This window comes from Pongo abelii, chromosome 21 (genome assembly GCF_028885655.2).
Source record: "Pongo abelii isolate AG06213 chromosome 21, NHGRI_mPonAbe1-v2.0_pri, whole genome shotgun sequence".
Classification (NCBI taxonomy): Eukaryota; Metazoa; Chordata; class Mammalia; order Primates; family Hominidae; genus Pongo; species Pongo abelii.
In genome coordinates, this window is record NC_072006.2 from 56,931,391 (window position 1) to 56,947,709 (window position 16,319).

The 16,319-nt window shown below is 41.6% G+C and overlaps 1 long non-coding RNA gene across 1 annotated transcript in view; it reads left to right on the forward strand.

Annotated features, from left to right (window-relative positions):
• Nucleotides 1-15,712, forward strand: part of LOC129052151 (uncharacterized) — a 54,678-nt gene extending 38,966 nt beyond the window's left edge. Inside the window, exon 3 of the long non-coding RNA XR_008516996.1 lies at nucleotides 14,296-15,712. This is a non-coding gene — a long non-coding RNA (uncharacterized LOC129052151). The remainder of the gene's footprint in view (nucleotides 1-14,295) is intronic.
• Nucleotides 15,713-16,319: the final 607 nt, after the last annotated feature.

The following is a 16,319-nucleotide window of genomic DNA, read 5'->3' on the forward strand; positions in this document are numbered from 1 at the left end:
AGCCTTCATTCTGTGGCCTACATCACTGGTGTACATCCAAGAGTCCCACAGCTGAAGAACTTGAAGTCCGACGTTTGAGGGCAGGAAGCATCCAGCATGGGAGAAAGACGGTGGCCAGAAGACTTGGCCAGTCTTGTCCTCCCACTTTCCTCTGCCTGCTTTTTCCCAGCTGTGCTGGCAGCTGATTAGATGTTGCCCACCCAGATTGAGGGTGGGTCTGCCTCTCCCAGTCCACTGACTCAAATGTTAATCTCCTTTGGCAAGATCCTCACAGACATACCCAGGAACAATACTTTGCATCCTTCGATCCAATCGAGTTGACACTCAACATTAACCATCACACATGGGTTTCCTGTAGCAGGGGAGAAGAGAGAGGGAGCTCTGGTGTTTCTTCCTTTTCTTACAGGGACACCAGTTTTATTGGCTCAGGGCCTCAGCCTCATAGTTAAGGTCATTTAACCTTAACTGCCTTCTTAAAGGCTCTGTCTCCAAATACTGCCATATTGGCGGTTAGGGTTTAAACACAGAAATTTTGATGGGGACACTAGTCAGTCCATAGCTGTTTCCCAAGATACTCATCTCTGTCTCAGTCTGTTTCTCAGGAACCCAACCTACCGTGAGCTGCTTGTGCCTCTTTTCTGGCTCCATGTCCTCAGATTGCTTTATGGAAGAAATGCTAAAAATAAAAGGGATAATTTTTAAAAAATAAACTGTTATTAAAAAATAATTTTAGATTTACAGAAAAGTTGCAAAAATGGTACAGAGTTTCTATAACCCTCACCCAGTTCCTGTAAGGCTTTCTTCTCACATTAACAGGATATATTTGTCGAAATTAAGAAACCAACATTGGTACATTACTGTCAACTAAACTGCAGGCTGTATTTGGGTTTCACCAGTTTTTCTTTAATGTCTCACTTCTGTTCCGGGAATTAGCCCAGATACCACTTTTCATATAACCATGTCTCTTTAATCTCCCCTGGTCTGTGATAATATCAGTCTTTCCTTGTTTTTTTATGACCCTGGCAATTTTGAAGAGTGTCAGTTGGATATTTTGCAGAACGTCACTCCAGTTTGGGGTTATCTTCTTTTGTGCAATTAGAGTGAGATTTTGGGTTTTGGGGAGGAAAAGGGCAGAGGTGAAGTGCCTTCTCATCATGTCCTCTTGGGCCACATGATGTCCATGTGACATCACTGGGATGTTAGCCTTGATCTCTTGGTTGAGGTGATGTTTGCAGGTTGCTCCACGGGAGCATTTCTCTTTTTCCCTTTTCATACTCTGCTTGTTGGATGTAGACAAACATCTTTTGCTAAATGTGCTTGTCTTCTCTCTGGACATTGCATCTCTGCTAACACTGCCTGGCCCTTGTGCCTCTCAAGGCAGATGTCCAGATGCTGGCTCTCTTGGAGTATCTGACCCAGCAACAGTGGGTGACATGAAGTACTGGCTCTGGTTCAACCCATTTAGCTTCTATCCCGGAGGAAACTGAGGCCAAAGGAAGTTAAAGACCCAGCGAATCAGGGTCAGCTTATTGACTTGGTGTCAGGTCTTCTGTCCTCAGTCTAGCATTATTTCTTAACCTGATATGACTATGGACATAGGGACAGAGAAGTAGATGTCCAAGGTGAGAGCTGGCTCATGAGGTGCTGGACAGAGCATGTGGTGGCTTTGCTCTCATGTCTCTGTCAGCCTCAGCCTCTTGCTCATCAGCCAGGTTTGAGTTATACTTTCACCTCCAGAGGCAGGAGTTGGGGTCAGCCCACCTTGCTCACAGGCATGGCAGTGGAAGAGGATGGTTTCCAAAGGGAAATCAAGGTACTATCCTAGGAGGAGCAACTGATGCCCAACATGACAGAACAACATATGGCCACTACAGATGTGAAATCCAAGTGGTGACAGCAGGAAGTTGGGGGTTTCTGTGACTCCTGGGCCACTTTGCTGGGGATCTTTAATGCATAAAGGACACATTGTATGTACACGAGTTAGGCTTTGTATATGTCATCTGAGCCTATTCTTTCTTCTTTGCATTAGATAAGTAAAAGAAAATAACACAATACAATAATAATACTGCATCCTTGTATATTATGGAAGCACTTTGCATATTATAGAAGTCCTTTTACACACACAGTCTCAGTTGATTCTTGCAATGATTCTGTAAAATAAGCGTGACAGATGTGAATGTCCCCCCATTTTACAAGTGAAGCAAGTGAAGCTCAGAAATATTCAGTCAATTGCTTGATTCCATGAGTGCCTTGCTTACTTCCCAGTCTGCCTTCCAGTACATGCGTCTGAATTCTCTCCCTGTGTAACTCTCCTTCTGTGTGCCTTCTCATGCCAGGGGCAGGCTAGAAATGCTGAGCCATTAAGGCCCCTAGAAACAGTTTCTGGACCAATGATGAATGTGAATTGGAGGTTAAATGCTCCAGCTTCCTTGCTCCTGGAGCAAAGAAGGAGAATAATATTTCTGAGGCGTGTGCTCTCGCCTGTGTCTCTCAGCTCCTCATCTGTTCTCAGTGTCCGCATGCTTGATCAGGCACCCTTTCAGGTGTCTTTCCCTCCCTGTCTTAATTCCTTGTCCCACTACCAGCACTTCCTGGGAGCAGCTCCCAAATAAATGACTTGCACTCAGATCTTTGTCTTAGGGCTTGTTTTTGGGAGAACCCAACTTAAGACAGCCACAGCATCACATAGTGGTTGTATATTTCCACTGTTAAGTGACAGAAACCCCAACTTAAGCTGGCTCCAGCAGAAAAAGAATTTACTGGTTCATGTAATTGAACAGTCCAGTCTAATAGCTCTAGCTTCAGGCACGATTGAATCTATTTCTTTAAATGATGTTACCATGCGCTTGATTTCTCTCTTTCCACCTCTCTGCTCTGATTTCCTCTGTGTTGAGTTCTTCTCAGGCAGGCTATCTTTCCAGCAGCTCACATGATCCCCAACTCAAGTGGAAAAGAAAGCATCTCCCTCCAGGAAACTCCAGGTAATCCTGAGATTGCATCTGTTTGGCTCTGACTGCATCAGGTGCTTACCTTTGAACCAATCACTGTGCTCAGTGAGGTATAAATGGCCAGATTTGGGCCATAAAGACCACCCAGGAAGCTGGTGGTCCGGTTGGCTGCACTCAGTTGCAAGGAGTAAAACTGGATGGCAGTCATTCTTGAGGGAAGATGTTGGTTTTTTTTACAGAAAAGGGAGAATCAACATGTTCAGATTGTCACCCACACCATATTACTCTTTGTACTTTCCTCTGAGGAAAAAAAAGTGCTATCTTCTGAGAAAAAAATAATATATTATTTCCATTTAATTTCAACAAAAATATAAGTCATACATGCCTCACTATTACTGGATATGCTTAGATATAGAAAAGAAGTAAAAACCCTAAGAACCATAAAATAATTGTTTTATAGTGCTTAAATCATCCCATATTAAATTTTAATTCTGGTTGGGTTTTTTTTTGTTGTTGTTTTGTTTTGTTTTTTGAGACAGGATCTTCCTCTGTCACCCAGGCTGGAGTGCAGTGGAACAATCTCAGCTCACTGCAGCCTTGACTTCCTGGGCTCAAGCAATCCTCTCACCTCAGCCTTCCAAGTAGTTGGGACTACAGGCTCACACAACTATGCCAGGCTGATTTTTTTTGTGTTTTTGGTAGAGATGGGGTTTTGTTATGTTGCCCAGGCTTGTCTCCAACTCCTGAGCTCAGGTGATCTGCCCACCTCAGCCTCCCAAAGTACTGGGATTACAGGCATGAGGCACCACTCCAGGCCAAATTTTTATTGTTTTGTAATAGGATTATAGGATATGACAGGGAAGCATACCATCAAAGATTCAAAGGACAGAAAAACCACATCTAAGAGGACAGTATTTACTTGTTGAAGGACAGGGAAAGCTGGAGTGGGTGGTGATGGCTGGAGGGGAGGCCCTTTCAGGCAGTTGATTCAATGAGTATGGTTGAGTTTTCATATGGCAGAAACTTAAGCAAAAGTGGTCACATTTCATTTCTTCCCTTAAAACAATAATGTACTACTTACCACAATTTTATTGGCATACCGCAGATAAGTGAAATATAATAGCTTAACATAGCAGTGCACAAACTGTTTCAGTAAAGGGACAGAGAATACATATTTTAAGCCTCAAGAGCCAAGAGGGAAAATAGAGAATATTAAGTGGGCACTTATGCAACAAGAAAGAAGACAAATGTTCATACATTTTTCAATGACAAAATTCAAAATATAATAATCAAGTTCAAGTTTTTGTAATACAGGTCTACTAACGGGAAAAAAAACCAGAATTCTCAATTTTGAGAAAACCAGGCACAGTGGCAAGGTCCTGTAATCCCAGCTACTCAGGAGGCTGAGGCAGGAGCATTGACTGAGGCCAGGAGTTAGAGGCTGTAGTGTGCTATAATTGCACCTATGAATAGCCATTGCATTCCATCCCAAGCAACATAATGAGAGCTCATCTCTAAAAAAAAAATAATTCTTATTTTGAGAGAGATAAATAATTTTTCTTAATTGAGGCTCGAAGTTAGTATTCTCTATCATCAAATCAATTGCGAACATTCACCTATAAAAACCACCGTTAGCTTGAGGGCCATAAAAAATACAGTGGGCTGAATTTTACCCACAGGCTATAGTTTGCTGACCTTTGGTTTAATCAGAAAGAGAATTGACTGACTCATAGAGTTAAAAAAATAGAGGTGAACAGTTTTCAAATGAGCTAATTCAGAACTCCAGTTTCATTTGTTTGAGATGACCTTTGTTCGGCCTTCTTTCCTAGGATGGCTTTATCCTGAGACTGGGTTCCTTCAAGGATGCCTTAGGAACTAGACTGTATATTTCATTATTCACATCCAGGAAGGGAGAAAGAGGCACTTCTCTGAGCAGAGGTCCTGAGCTTCACTCTGATAGGAGCAAAGTTGAGCCAAGCACTGTGCCAAGGTGCTAGGACCAATCAGGGAAGTGACTTGGGTACAGATTTCATAGGTGTTATGCAGTGGAAGGGGCATAGAGTGGAGGAGGAAGAGAGGGAACGTCCACTGTAAGTAAACTCTGAAGCATAACGCAGAAAAGAGGGAGTAGATGGGCAATTTTTACAAAGTGAATGTGCTCCACCCTTATCTTGATGTCTCTGTGGGAGATCTTGCTACTCTGGAATATCTGTTATCAGGCGCATTTTTCTCAAAACAAGTGGTAGGAATTGTCAAACACCACCTTAGTGGTATTTTACAGAGGCCCTGTCCTCAGCACCTATGGTCTTATTACTTATATTAATTTCCCATGAACAAGTCTTAACATTGTCCTGAGTGATAGTCTGCCAGTCCTGCAACCTCTAGCTCTTAACCAAAATCCTGTATTATCCTCTCATTCCCTTCCTTCTCAAAAGGGATCCTTGAAAAGACATATTCAACATCCTTGACAGAATGATTGAGCCATGAATCATTTTACATCTTTTAGGGTATAAGCCTTATTTTCTTCTATCTATGCCCATGCTAGTGCCTTTATGAAATGGAAAGCACATGGAGGGGTTCTGCTTTTTCTCTTGTCTCCAGTAGTTTCTTACAGACCAGTAGTACTGCGTATGGTAATTTGGAAGAACTATAAAAGAAGTATAAGCAACAATTCTACAGCTATCACCATGAGAATATGTAGAACACAGGTCAGAAAACTATGGCCCTCAGGCCAAATCCAGCCCACTGTGCTTTTGTAAATAAAGTTTTATTGGCACACAGCCACGCCCATCCATGATGTATTGTGTATGAATGCTTTCATGCTGCAATTGCTACAATGGCAGAATTTGGTAACAGAAACCTGACAACACAACAAGTGAGGGTTTATATGTTTCTCTTATCACAAGAAGCCTGGAGTTGTGTATTCCAGGCATAGTACAAAGGTTTCCTGATTCCATCAAGGACCCTGGGTTCCTTTCACCATCCTTGGTGTATGGCTTCTGTCTTCAGGCTTTTGGCAACATGGTGGCTCCACCTCTAGACACTGTGCCTACATTCCAGGGAGGCAGATAGGGAAAGGACAGTGAGCAGAAGTTATATGTCACCTGATTTGGCTCATTTTTATAAGAAAATACTTTTTTAGGGCTTCCCAGAAATCCCCACCCAGCAGATTTCCAATTACATTTCATTGGGCAAAACTATGTCACATGGCTGGAACTAGCTATACTGGAGCCTGGGGAACTGATGTTTTTGGGTTTCCACATTGTTCTTTTGTTCATTGTTCATTGTTTCGTTTTTGTTTTGAGACGGGGTCTTGCTCTGTTGCCCAGGCTGGAGCACAGAGGCATGATCACGGCTCACTGTAGCCTCGAACTCTTGGGCTCAAGGAACCCTCTCACCTCAGCCTCCAGAGTAGCTGGGACCACAGGCATGCACCACCACACTCAGCTAATTTTTTGGTGTTTTGTAGAGACGAGGTCTCACTATGTTGCCCAGGCTGGTCTCAAACTCCTGAGCTCAAGTGATCCTCCTGCATCAGCCTCCCAAAATGCTGGGATTACAGGCATGAGCCACTGTTCCTGGACCCCACATTGCTCTTTTAAGTTAAATAAGAAGGTGAAAATGGATAATAAGTAGGCAACTACAAACATCTTCCACACCAGGGACTCACAAATCCAAATGCCTACCAGGATGGCAGGAGATCTAAATGAGTGCTTTATGCCATTGGAGACACCAGAAACTGGTAGGAATTATGATGAAGTTGAGAGTACACACCCTATCTACAAGTACTCAACTTCAGAATTTCCTAGAACAATCATCTATGGACCTTGAGCTTTTGACATCCTCTTTGGATGATGCTTCTCACATGAGCTAGTCATTTGAAAAGTGTATTTCAAGGGGTCAGCCATTGATTCATTTATTCTATAGCATTCTACAAATATTCATTTACCACTCACTTTCTTCTGGTGTTCCAGATTGTGGTCTGTGGCTCTCCTTGTGCAGTTATTAAATTCAGAAACCACAAATCAACATGCAAATCAAAATTTGTTTAGGATAAATAGGTAATGTGTTTGCACATTATATATGACTGTTTTAAAATGTAGGTGGAGGCCTTTGTGAGTCATAAAATAGAAATTCATTTAACAAAAGTACCCCTAGTTTCAGAGTAGCTCTCTGTTATATATTTTCTCGCTCACCAGATATTCAAAAGCATAAGTACTATTGTGTGAAAGTCTTACTATTTTTTATATTTAAAAAATTCTCATATGACCAAAAGGTTGGAAAAAAATTTGCTAGGTACTGGGGGCTATGGAAATGGTGAGATGAATATGTCAGAGCCTCAATTCTTAGAAAACTCACAGCACAGTAGGGATACAAAATATGAATTAGGTAGGACTCTTTTGGTTGCAAGTGATAGAAACTCAATTTAAACTGACTTAAGGGAAAACAAAGAATGTACTGAATTATTTGGCTAAAGGTTCAGAATTGGGCTGGGCACGGTGGCTCAAACCTATAATCTCAGCACTTTGGGAGGCCAAGGCAGGTGATCATGAGGTCAGGAGTTCAAGACCAGCCTGGCCAAGATGGTGAAACCCCGTCTCTACTAAAATTACAAAAATTAGCCGGGCGTGGTGGCAGGTGCCTGTAATCCCAGCTACTCAGGAGGCTGAGACAGGAGAATTGCTTGAACCCAGGTGGCAGAGGTTGCAGAGAGCCAAAATCATGCCACTGCACTCCAGCCTGGGTGACAGAGTGAGACTCTGTCTCAAAAAAAAAAGAAAAAAAAAGTTCAGAATTAAGCACATTCTTCGGTCATTCAGGCATGCTTGGATCTAGAGTCTAAACAGTGTCTTCAAGATTTAGTCTCGCTCCATTTCCTGGTTTTTCCTTTCTCAATGTTGGATTCATTTTCATGCTCTCCCTTTCTCCCCAGTATAAACAAAAACCGTCCAGGATTACAGTATTGTAGCTCCAAATACCTTCTAATTCTATTGGGAAGAGATATCAACCTTTCCCATAGCTCCTCTGAATTAACTCTCATTAGATTAATCTTTCAGGTCAATCAGTTGCTGTGGCAAGAGGAATGGAAGATACTAATGGGTCAGATTTTGAATATGTGTCTCATGTATCTGGGAGGAGGTTAGCACCAATCAATCCACATGGATTGATGATGGAGTCTTTGGGGTTTTTTAAGGAGAAATAGGAATGTTATTATGAGAAGAAGGAGGAATAAATTCTGGAAAGGCAAAAAAACAACAGACACTCACTAGAAACAAACCAAAATCAACATCCCCGAGGAAGACAATAATGAATGACACCAGACAGACTCGTTTGTTTCATTCAATGTTTTCTTCAATAAACATTTACCGAAATTTGTTATTTTAGTGGAGGCTGTTGATTGCCAATATCTACTCCCACCTTCCATTCCTTTTTTTATCTTTTTTTTTTTTTTATCAGAACCATTGACTTTGTTCAACTATCCCCCCTTGAAGTGGCTGTGTTTGAGAGAAGGCTGCTTCATTTCCAAACCCAAGGGCAAGTCTTGACTATCTAAGCCAATCCTCTTAGTGCCATTTCCTTTGCTGTTGATTTGTTTAAGGCATAAACATAAGTAGAGTTTGAGGCAATGAAATATGAAGTCACCAGAAAGCTTCCAGGAAGGTTATTCTTGCTCTTAAAAAAAAATACAGTTAGGGGTCCTCAAAGGGAGCTAACTTGTAGACCTACTCTACATGAGATAAATGTTGAAATAGCATGGGTTCTTGGATAATGTTTCTGAGGAAATTAATGACTCTAGACATGACCCCACCTCTAGATTTCTAGTTGTATAAGAAAATTCTTTCTATATTTTGAGTTACATTGGGCTTTTGGATTATTTGCAACAAATGCACTTCCTATAAATGACAGGTCCAGGGCCAGGCATTGAGGATAAGAAATCGTAGGATGTATGCCCTCTGTTCATATGATGCTTCTACTTTAATCGGCTGGAAATTGTTATTTTTTCCCACTTTATTCTACTTCTTTCTCTCTGTGAAGTTAACCAAAGTACCCAAGGGGACTGGATCAAGGAAAACATGAGGGCAAACTCAATATGTTGCTCTCAAAGTGGTCCCTGATCAAATGCTCTGGCCTTGCCAAGAGAATCAGGAGCCCCTGAAGCAAATATGTCTTCTTCCCCAGAAACAAAATTCAAAGTGTGTGGCCCTGCGCTGGTGGGTCAGGAATGCCATCTTCACAGACAAAGGAAAATATATTCTCCTTTATTCCCATTTTTAAAACCCCAATTACGGGCACAATGAGGATCCATGGAACCCCATGAACACTAACAAAAATGAAGCACTTAGCTCATGCAATCTTGTCTTTTTATTTTCAATATCACTTACAATGTAAGCTTTTTACAAAATCAAATCCTTTCTCACCAACGATATGATTTTCCCTGAAAAGGCTTTGAAGTATCCCGCCGTTATCACTTCTGTACACAAACATTAGCAGAAGCCCTGCTAGGCAGGAGGACAAAAATAATTGTTCAGTCTCCATTTTAATTTAACCTTTTGTAAATTCCTATTTTACAAAAGTTCCCCTTGACTTACTGGCATCATATTGAGATAATTTATGAGGTAGTCCATTCTTGTTAAGACAGCAAATCTCCATGAATCTTTTCCCCCATGAAAGACTGTCCTGGACCCTTCACCCCTTTTAATTTAGGCATCTTGCTCTCTTTCTTTACCATTTGCATGGGTCCCTTTGTCACCTTAACATTATTGTCTAATGGTTTCTGTACAATTAAGGCATTATGGAGGTGAACATTAATATGTCTCAGAAAATTTACGAAGGCCATATATCTTGATGTTTGCAAAAGGATGTGCCAGAGATTGGCTAGGAATGCCGGTGCTCAGCTCTTCCAGCTGATATAAGGAACGGAGTTCATTATCTGTCATATTGGTAGTAGCACAGAAACAAGACCTTTGGCAGGAAGGTGTGAAAAGGGAATAAGTAGCCAGCTTGTGTAAATCAGGAGGGGAAATACAGGTTTAAGCTATTTTAGATCTGGTTTAATAGAAGAGTGGCTAAAAAAGGTGGCATCAGTATTCACATTGCCCTGTGCGATGGTTAATATTGAGTGTCAGCTTGATTGGATTGAAGGATGCAAAGTATCGTTCCTGGGTGTGTCTGTGAAGGTGTTGCCAAAGGAGATTAACATTTGAGTCAGTGGACTGGGAGAGGCAGACCCACCCTCAATCTGGGTGGGCACCATCTAATCAGCTGCCAGCATGGCTAGGATAAAAGCAGGCAGAGGAACATGGAAGGGCTAGACTGGCTGAGGCTTCTGACCTCCATCTTCCTCCTATGCTGGATGCTTCCTGCCCTCGACATCAGACTCCAAGTTCTTCAGCTTTTGGTCTCTCAGATCTACACCAGTGGTTTGCCAGGCACTCTCAGGCCTTTGGCCACAGATTGAAGGCTGTACTGTCAGCTTCTCTACTTTGGAGGTTTTGGGACTTGGACTGGCTTGCTGGCTCCTCTGCTTGCAGGCAGCCTATTGTGGGACTTGACCTTGTGATTGTGTGGGTCAATACTCCCTAACATGCTCCCTTTCATATGTACAGCTGTCCTATTAGTCCTGTCCTTTTAGAGAACCCTGACTAATACATACCATTTTTAGATTCTCACTTAAATACCCGCTAGCCACCTGCCCTTGTTTTATAGCCTCTCTCTTCTTCAGTTTCTTCATTTGTAAGGTGGAGGTACATTTATAACACAACCTTAAGTCCATACCATGGCCTACCAGGTTCCCGCGATCTGGTCCCACCTTGGTCTCAGGCCTCCAGTGCCTTCCTGGCTTTCCTGGAACCCTGGGCTTCCACCATGTTGGTCTCCTTTCCAACTCTGCAGTGTAATGACAGCTGCTTCCCACCTCAAGGCCTTTGGCCATGACGTTACTTCCTCTTCCATGAAATACTTCTCTCCAGATGCTCAAGGGTGGGCTCCTTCTCTTCATTTACGAACCAGGTTAAATTGGACTTTCTCACATAGTTTCCCAGAGGCAGACTTGAGTAGTTTATTTAGAAGGTGATCCCGGGAATCAGAGGAATAGAGAAGGAAGGAAAGTTAAGTCAAGGTGATATTGATGAGAAATTTATCACTGCAGACAACTGGAACTCAATTCTGCAGGGAGTTTCTGGGAGACAGTGTGAAACCTCCTCCGAGTTGTGCTTTAAGGGGCTGGGAAGCCGTGATGGTTTTCCACCAATTCTCATCCTCTGCATGTGGAGGGGCACTCCTGGAGGGGCTCATTATTTGGCACTTCCAGCCTCTGCTCGTACAGATTGAGCATGAATCTCGCTGCATTACAGAAGGCTCTATGGCAGAGAGATGCAGGTGCTAGGGGTAGGAAGCTCTCGAAACGCAAGGGAACTGCCCAGCAGGGTGCCACTTGGGCGCCATGGGTGTGACAAGGGAATATGTGCGGGGAGCTGACTGTCCTCTAGAGTCCTCCATTGAGCTCTGTTCCTTCATCCTGTCCATGGCCTTGAAAGCACTTAGTACAGTTGTGAATCATACCCTTCTTGGTTTGTGTATTTTTTTAAATTTATTTTGTTGTTGCTGTTTTTGTTTGTTTGTTTGTTTTTTGAGACAGGGTCTCACTCTGTTCCCCAGGCTGGAGTGCAATGGTGCAATCATAGGTCACTGCAGCCTCAACCTCCTAGGCTCAGGTGATCCTCCCACATCAGCCTCCCAAGTAGCTAGGACTACAGGCATACCCCACTATACCTGGCTGATTTTTTATATTTTTTGTAGAGACAAGGTCTCGTTATGTTGTGCAGGCTGGTCTGGGACTCCCAGGCTCAAGCAATTCTTCTGCCTCAGCCTCCCAAAGTGCTGGGATTACAGGCATGAGCCACTCTGTATTTATGTATTTGCTAAATTAATACATACCTATTTGTAAGGTCTAAGGGAACAGAGCGATGTTTGAATGTTCTTGAGTGTTTCTTTGAGTGTTCTTGAGTGTTTCTTTAGTGATCAGCAAAAAGGTGATAATCAAAGTATTTAAGCACCTGAAGGGCAGGGTTGTCAATCATCCAAAAGTTCACCCATCCTGCTTTGTGGTAAGTTTCTGGAAGTAAAATTGCTGTGTCTAAGGCACAATGCTTTTAAAGCAGGGCATGCCTTTGTTAGTTACATTTTCGAGAATCTTCATAAACCCAAACAGTACAGGTTTAAAGTGCAGGCATGGCATCAAATTAAATTCTGAGGATCTCAAATATGAGGGCCTTGGTAATGAACATGAAAATTTTTTTTTTGAAGCTGCATAAGCAAGATGATTTTGAAAGTTTAAAAACGAGTGTGTGTATGTGTTTTGTGTTCCACTAAAAGCCCATTTAAAACCTACTTGAGTGCTTTTTCATTTGGTTTATAAGTATTCAGAACATCAGAATAAAGCCTCAGGTTTAGGGAAGCCTCTATCCTTTCCAGCTAGGCTGCATGACTAAAAAAAATCAAAAAAGGAAATTTTACTTTGACAAATATAATACCTACATTGGGAAGATGCAGACAAGTTTTTCCCTAAAAGGTTAACTAGAGACAATAATTACTTTCTCCAGAGATCACCAAAGTGACATGCTGCTGTCTTGATTTCATTGCTGTTTTGTGATGTGCGTTTCTTGCCACTTATAAATGAAACAAATGAGGTTAGATGGCAAAGATTATGAAAGGAATTAGCAATAATGAGCCTGGGAACAAAAAAAACATTATTATAGAAAATTGAGTTGACCTCACTTTCATAATTATTCACCTTAATTGTTTTTTTTGTAGTCTAATTTGAATGAAATTAAATAATACTAATATTCCTCCTGCCACTGACTAGGAATTTCATGTAAAGATTAATAACTTTTAAAACTAAAGATTTGGCTGCCATCTTAGAGGTCACTGTTGCTGTTCCAGGGAGCTTCCTGTCCTCTACATGATCCTGAACCGCCTATGCCAAAACCACAATTTTCTCCTCAAAGATCTAGGGTCACATGACTCTGTGGCACAGGAATTGCATCTCCCTCCAAACTCCGTGAGATTCACTTCTCTCCTGAGATTCACTTCTCTTACTTTTCCCAATTTCTCCATGAGAATGTTCTCAGTAAATCGTGCTAATGTGTGATGGAAGCAGACATTTTCAGTTAATTGGGTGGGCATAATTTGAATTTGAGATATATAAATTTTTCTTAGGGCACTCCTTGAAGACATCAAACTCATTAAGTTGGGGTTTGAAGGTGAGTCAATATAGAACTTTCTATTTGTTTGTAATTTTGGCCAATAGTAACATGAAGATGCACTGAACATGTATCATGTAATAGACACTGAGTCAAGTAGTTCACTTGTGTCATCTCATTTAATCCTCTCTGTGGCCCTATAAGTACTGTTGTCTTCTTTGTTCTGCAGATACTGCAACTGCAACTCAAATACATTGCAGAGGTCAAAGAAGGGCTGACTCAAGTTTGAACTCTTACACCTACCCCCAAACCTGAGCTCTTAGCCAACAAGATGGAATCAAAGCAAGCCAATCAATAGAAATATTGGTGTTGACATCCGATAGTCTGTGATCCACCTCTGCTCTCTCACTTAATATCTTTGCATGTAACTCTCTCAGTTCGAGTTTACACTTAGAAAACTGAAATAATAACAACACCAAACTTACTGAGTTGCCGTGACTATTAAATGGGGAGCATAGTGAAGTACCTTGAACACTGATGAATTACAGTGATGCTCAATAAATATTGACTTTTCTCCATTACTTATGGACACTTTTCTTTCTAAGGCTTGGAAAGCATTTAGCACAGTATGTGGCACAGAGATACCAGTCAGTAATAATATTAGCTAACATTTACTGGTACCTACAATGTGCTTGGCTCCACATTGCATGCTCTGCAGGTGGCATCTCTCTAATCCTCAGCAGTGTCCTGTGCTGACGGTGCCATGTCTGCCCTCATTTTGGAGAGAGTAGCTGGGTAGTTTCCATCTGGTAAGCAGTGGAGTTGGAGTTCAAGCTCAGAATTCAAACTCTGAGTCAGCGATTTTGCCAGCTGCTGTGGCTCATCGTGTTGTCATTAAACTCAATGAGTCTACCATTGGCTTGTAAATGTCTTTCCATTTCATCACACCTGGAGTGATGACTCTCTCTTTCGAACTTCAGTGGCTTTTACTGTCTATCTAAATCAGTGGATAATAAATCATGGCCTCTAGTTCATTATGGCCTCCCATGCTTTCCTGAAGTGTTTAAATCACTACTGCCTTTGTTTGTTCATTGATTTGGTCACCCAGTCACTCAGCAAACAATTGTGTGTCTATTATATTCCAGGCACTGTGGGAGATTCTGAGGATACAGAGGAGAACTGAAGAGACTTGGTATTCACTAAGGGAAGAACTTCAAGGCGACTTAAACCTTTATTTGGGGGATCCTCTTTAGGAAAAGAACATTAAATTACATACACACAGTTAGATTCAGGGCCAGGGAGGAGGTCTTGCAAGTGAGGGGTTCTGAAACCTAAGCTTCATTAGTTTCGTAGTAAATCCACTACAGGTTTCTACTGTTACGGATCTTAGAATTCTAGATTCTGCTGTAACCCCGATATAACAGGGAGACCCTGCAGCCCTGATCACTATCCACAGATCAAGTCAAAACAAAACAGAGCATAAATGTGACTACAAACCATGAGGGATTATGAAAATCCTTACTGCAGATTTCCCCGAGGGAGCTAATCTAGCAGCCAAAATGACACAGTGTGCCATACCCAAAGATTCCTAAAAGTCATTTTCCCCAAAATGTCGCTGTCTCTCACCCTGAACCTCCCGTTACCCTCACCATCCTGCTGCTCTGTTTTCCACTCTGTCCCCGGCCTAACACTCTTTAAACCCTGGAAACCCTACCTCTGACTACGTGCGCACCCTAAACTGGTGTGGGCTAGTTTCTACTATGAATGTTTTTGTAGACACTGCTAGAATTCACTACAACCTCCTTCACCAGACATGCAGAATTCTGGAGAATTAAATTCTCCACTAATTACCCCTGTTTAAAATTTTTCAATTTTATGTATCATTTCCCAAACTAAAGCATAAGAGATTTGATGGCAGAGACTAATTTATAATTTTTCAATTTTCAGCCCAATTGGGACCCCTCCCTGGCCAAATATTTTGAAATTGAGGTAGTAATTTTAAAATAACAATTATAATGAGGAACAACTGGCAATTCTATTTTAAAAAATTATTAGCCAGGCTCAAAATTTCATACTCAGTTTGGTCATTAAGTTCAGGCTTGGAGCAAAACGAGATTAAAAATAAATAGCAGATGGGAGAACATTATATGACTGTTAATATAAATGTTTAGCATGTTGGACCCAAGCAGTGATTCTCAACCCAGAGGACACATGGCAATGTCTGGACACATTTTTGGTCATCAAAACTAGGGAAGGAGGGTGCTACTGGCACTAGTGGGTTGAGGTCAGGGTTGCTGCTGAACATCCTACAATGCTCAGGGAAGGCCCACGACAGAGAATTAGCTGGCCCCAAACATCAATAATGTTGAGGTTTTTAGATCCTGAACCAGAGAACTCACAGAAACAAGCCTTACACTAAGTAACTAATTAGCCAGTTACATAGACAACTCATCAGTTAACTAACCAACTAATTAATGATATGGATCTCTTTTGACTGAATTGACTCAAGTTTTTTCCCAATTAATAACAAGTCAATTGCTGAGTAAAATAACCGCATTTTATAAAGTTGGCCTCTTTGTTTAGTTTGTTTATGCATGAAGCGTGCATGCCTGTGTGTGTATGTGTGCATGTGTACAGTGATAGTGTATGGCAAAGTAATCACTTCTTTTCCTTATCCTGAAATGTCCTGCATGTTTATATATCAGGCATAAGGTTGGACCGACTGTAAATGGATGATCTGGCTTAATCTCACTACAACACTGTAAGTGGGATTAACCCCACTCAAAGATGATAACCTGTGGTTTAAAGATCAGTAACTTGTCAAAGATAACATGAGCCCTGGTAGGTGAGAGAGACATATCTCAGTCTAGGCTGTCTCAGCCCCAAAGCCCATCCTCTTAGCTAGGATCTCTGAACTATCACTTATTCCACACCCTCTTCCATGATTTTTGCATATCCATGAGATACCTGCATTATTATTTTTCTGATTTTTAAAAATTTAAGTAAATTTAACCTTACTCTCAACAGTAACGAACAGCCTGGAATCATGGGTTCAGCACCCTAGCATACATTATATTTCTAATAAATTTTGAGGAATCACTGCTTTAACACCACAATGTTAAGCCACCCATTGCCTATTTCAAAATGGGTTTTTAATGATCAAGCACTA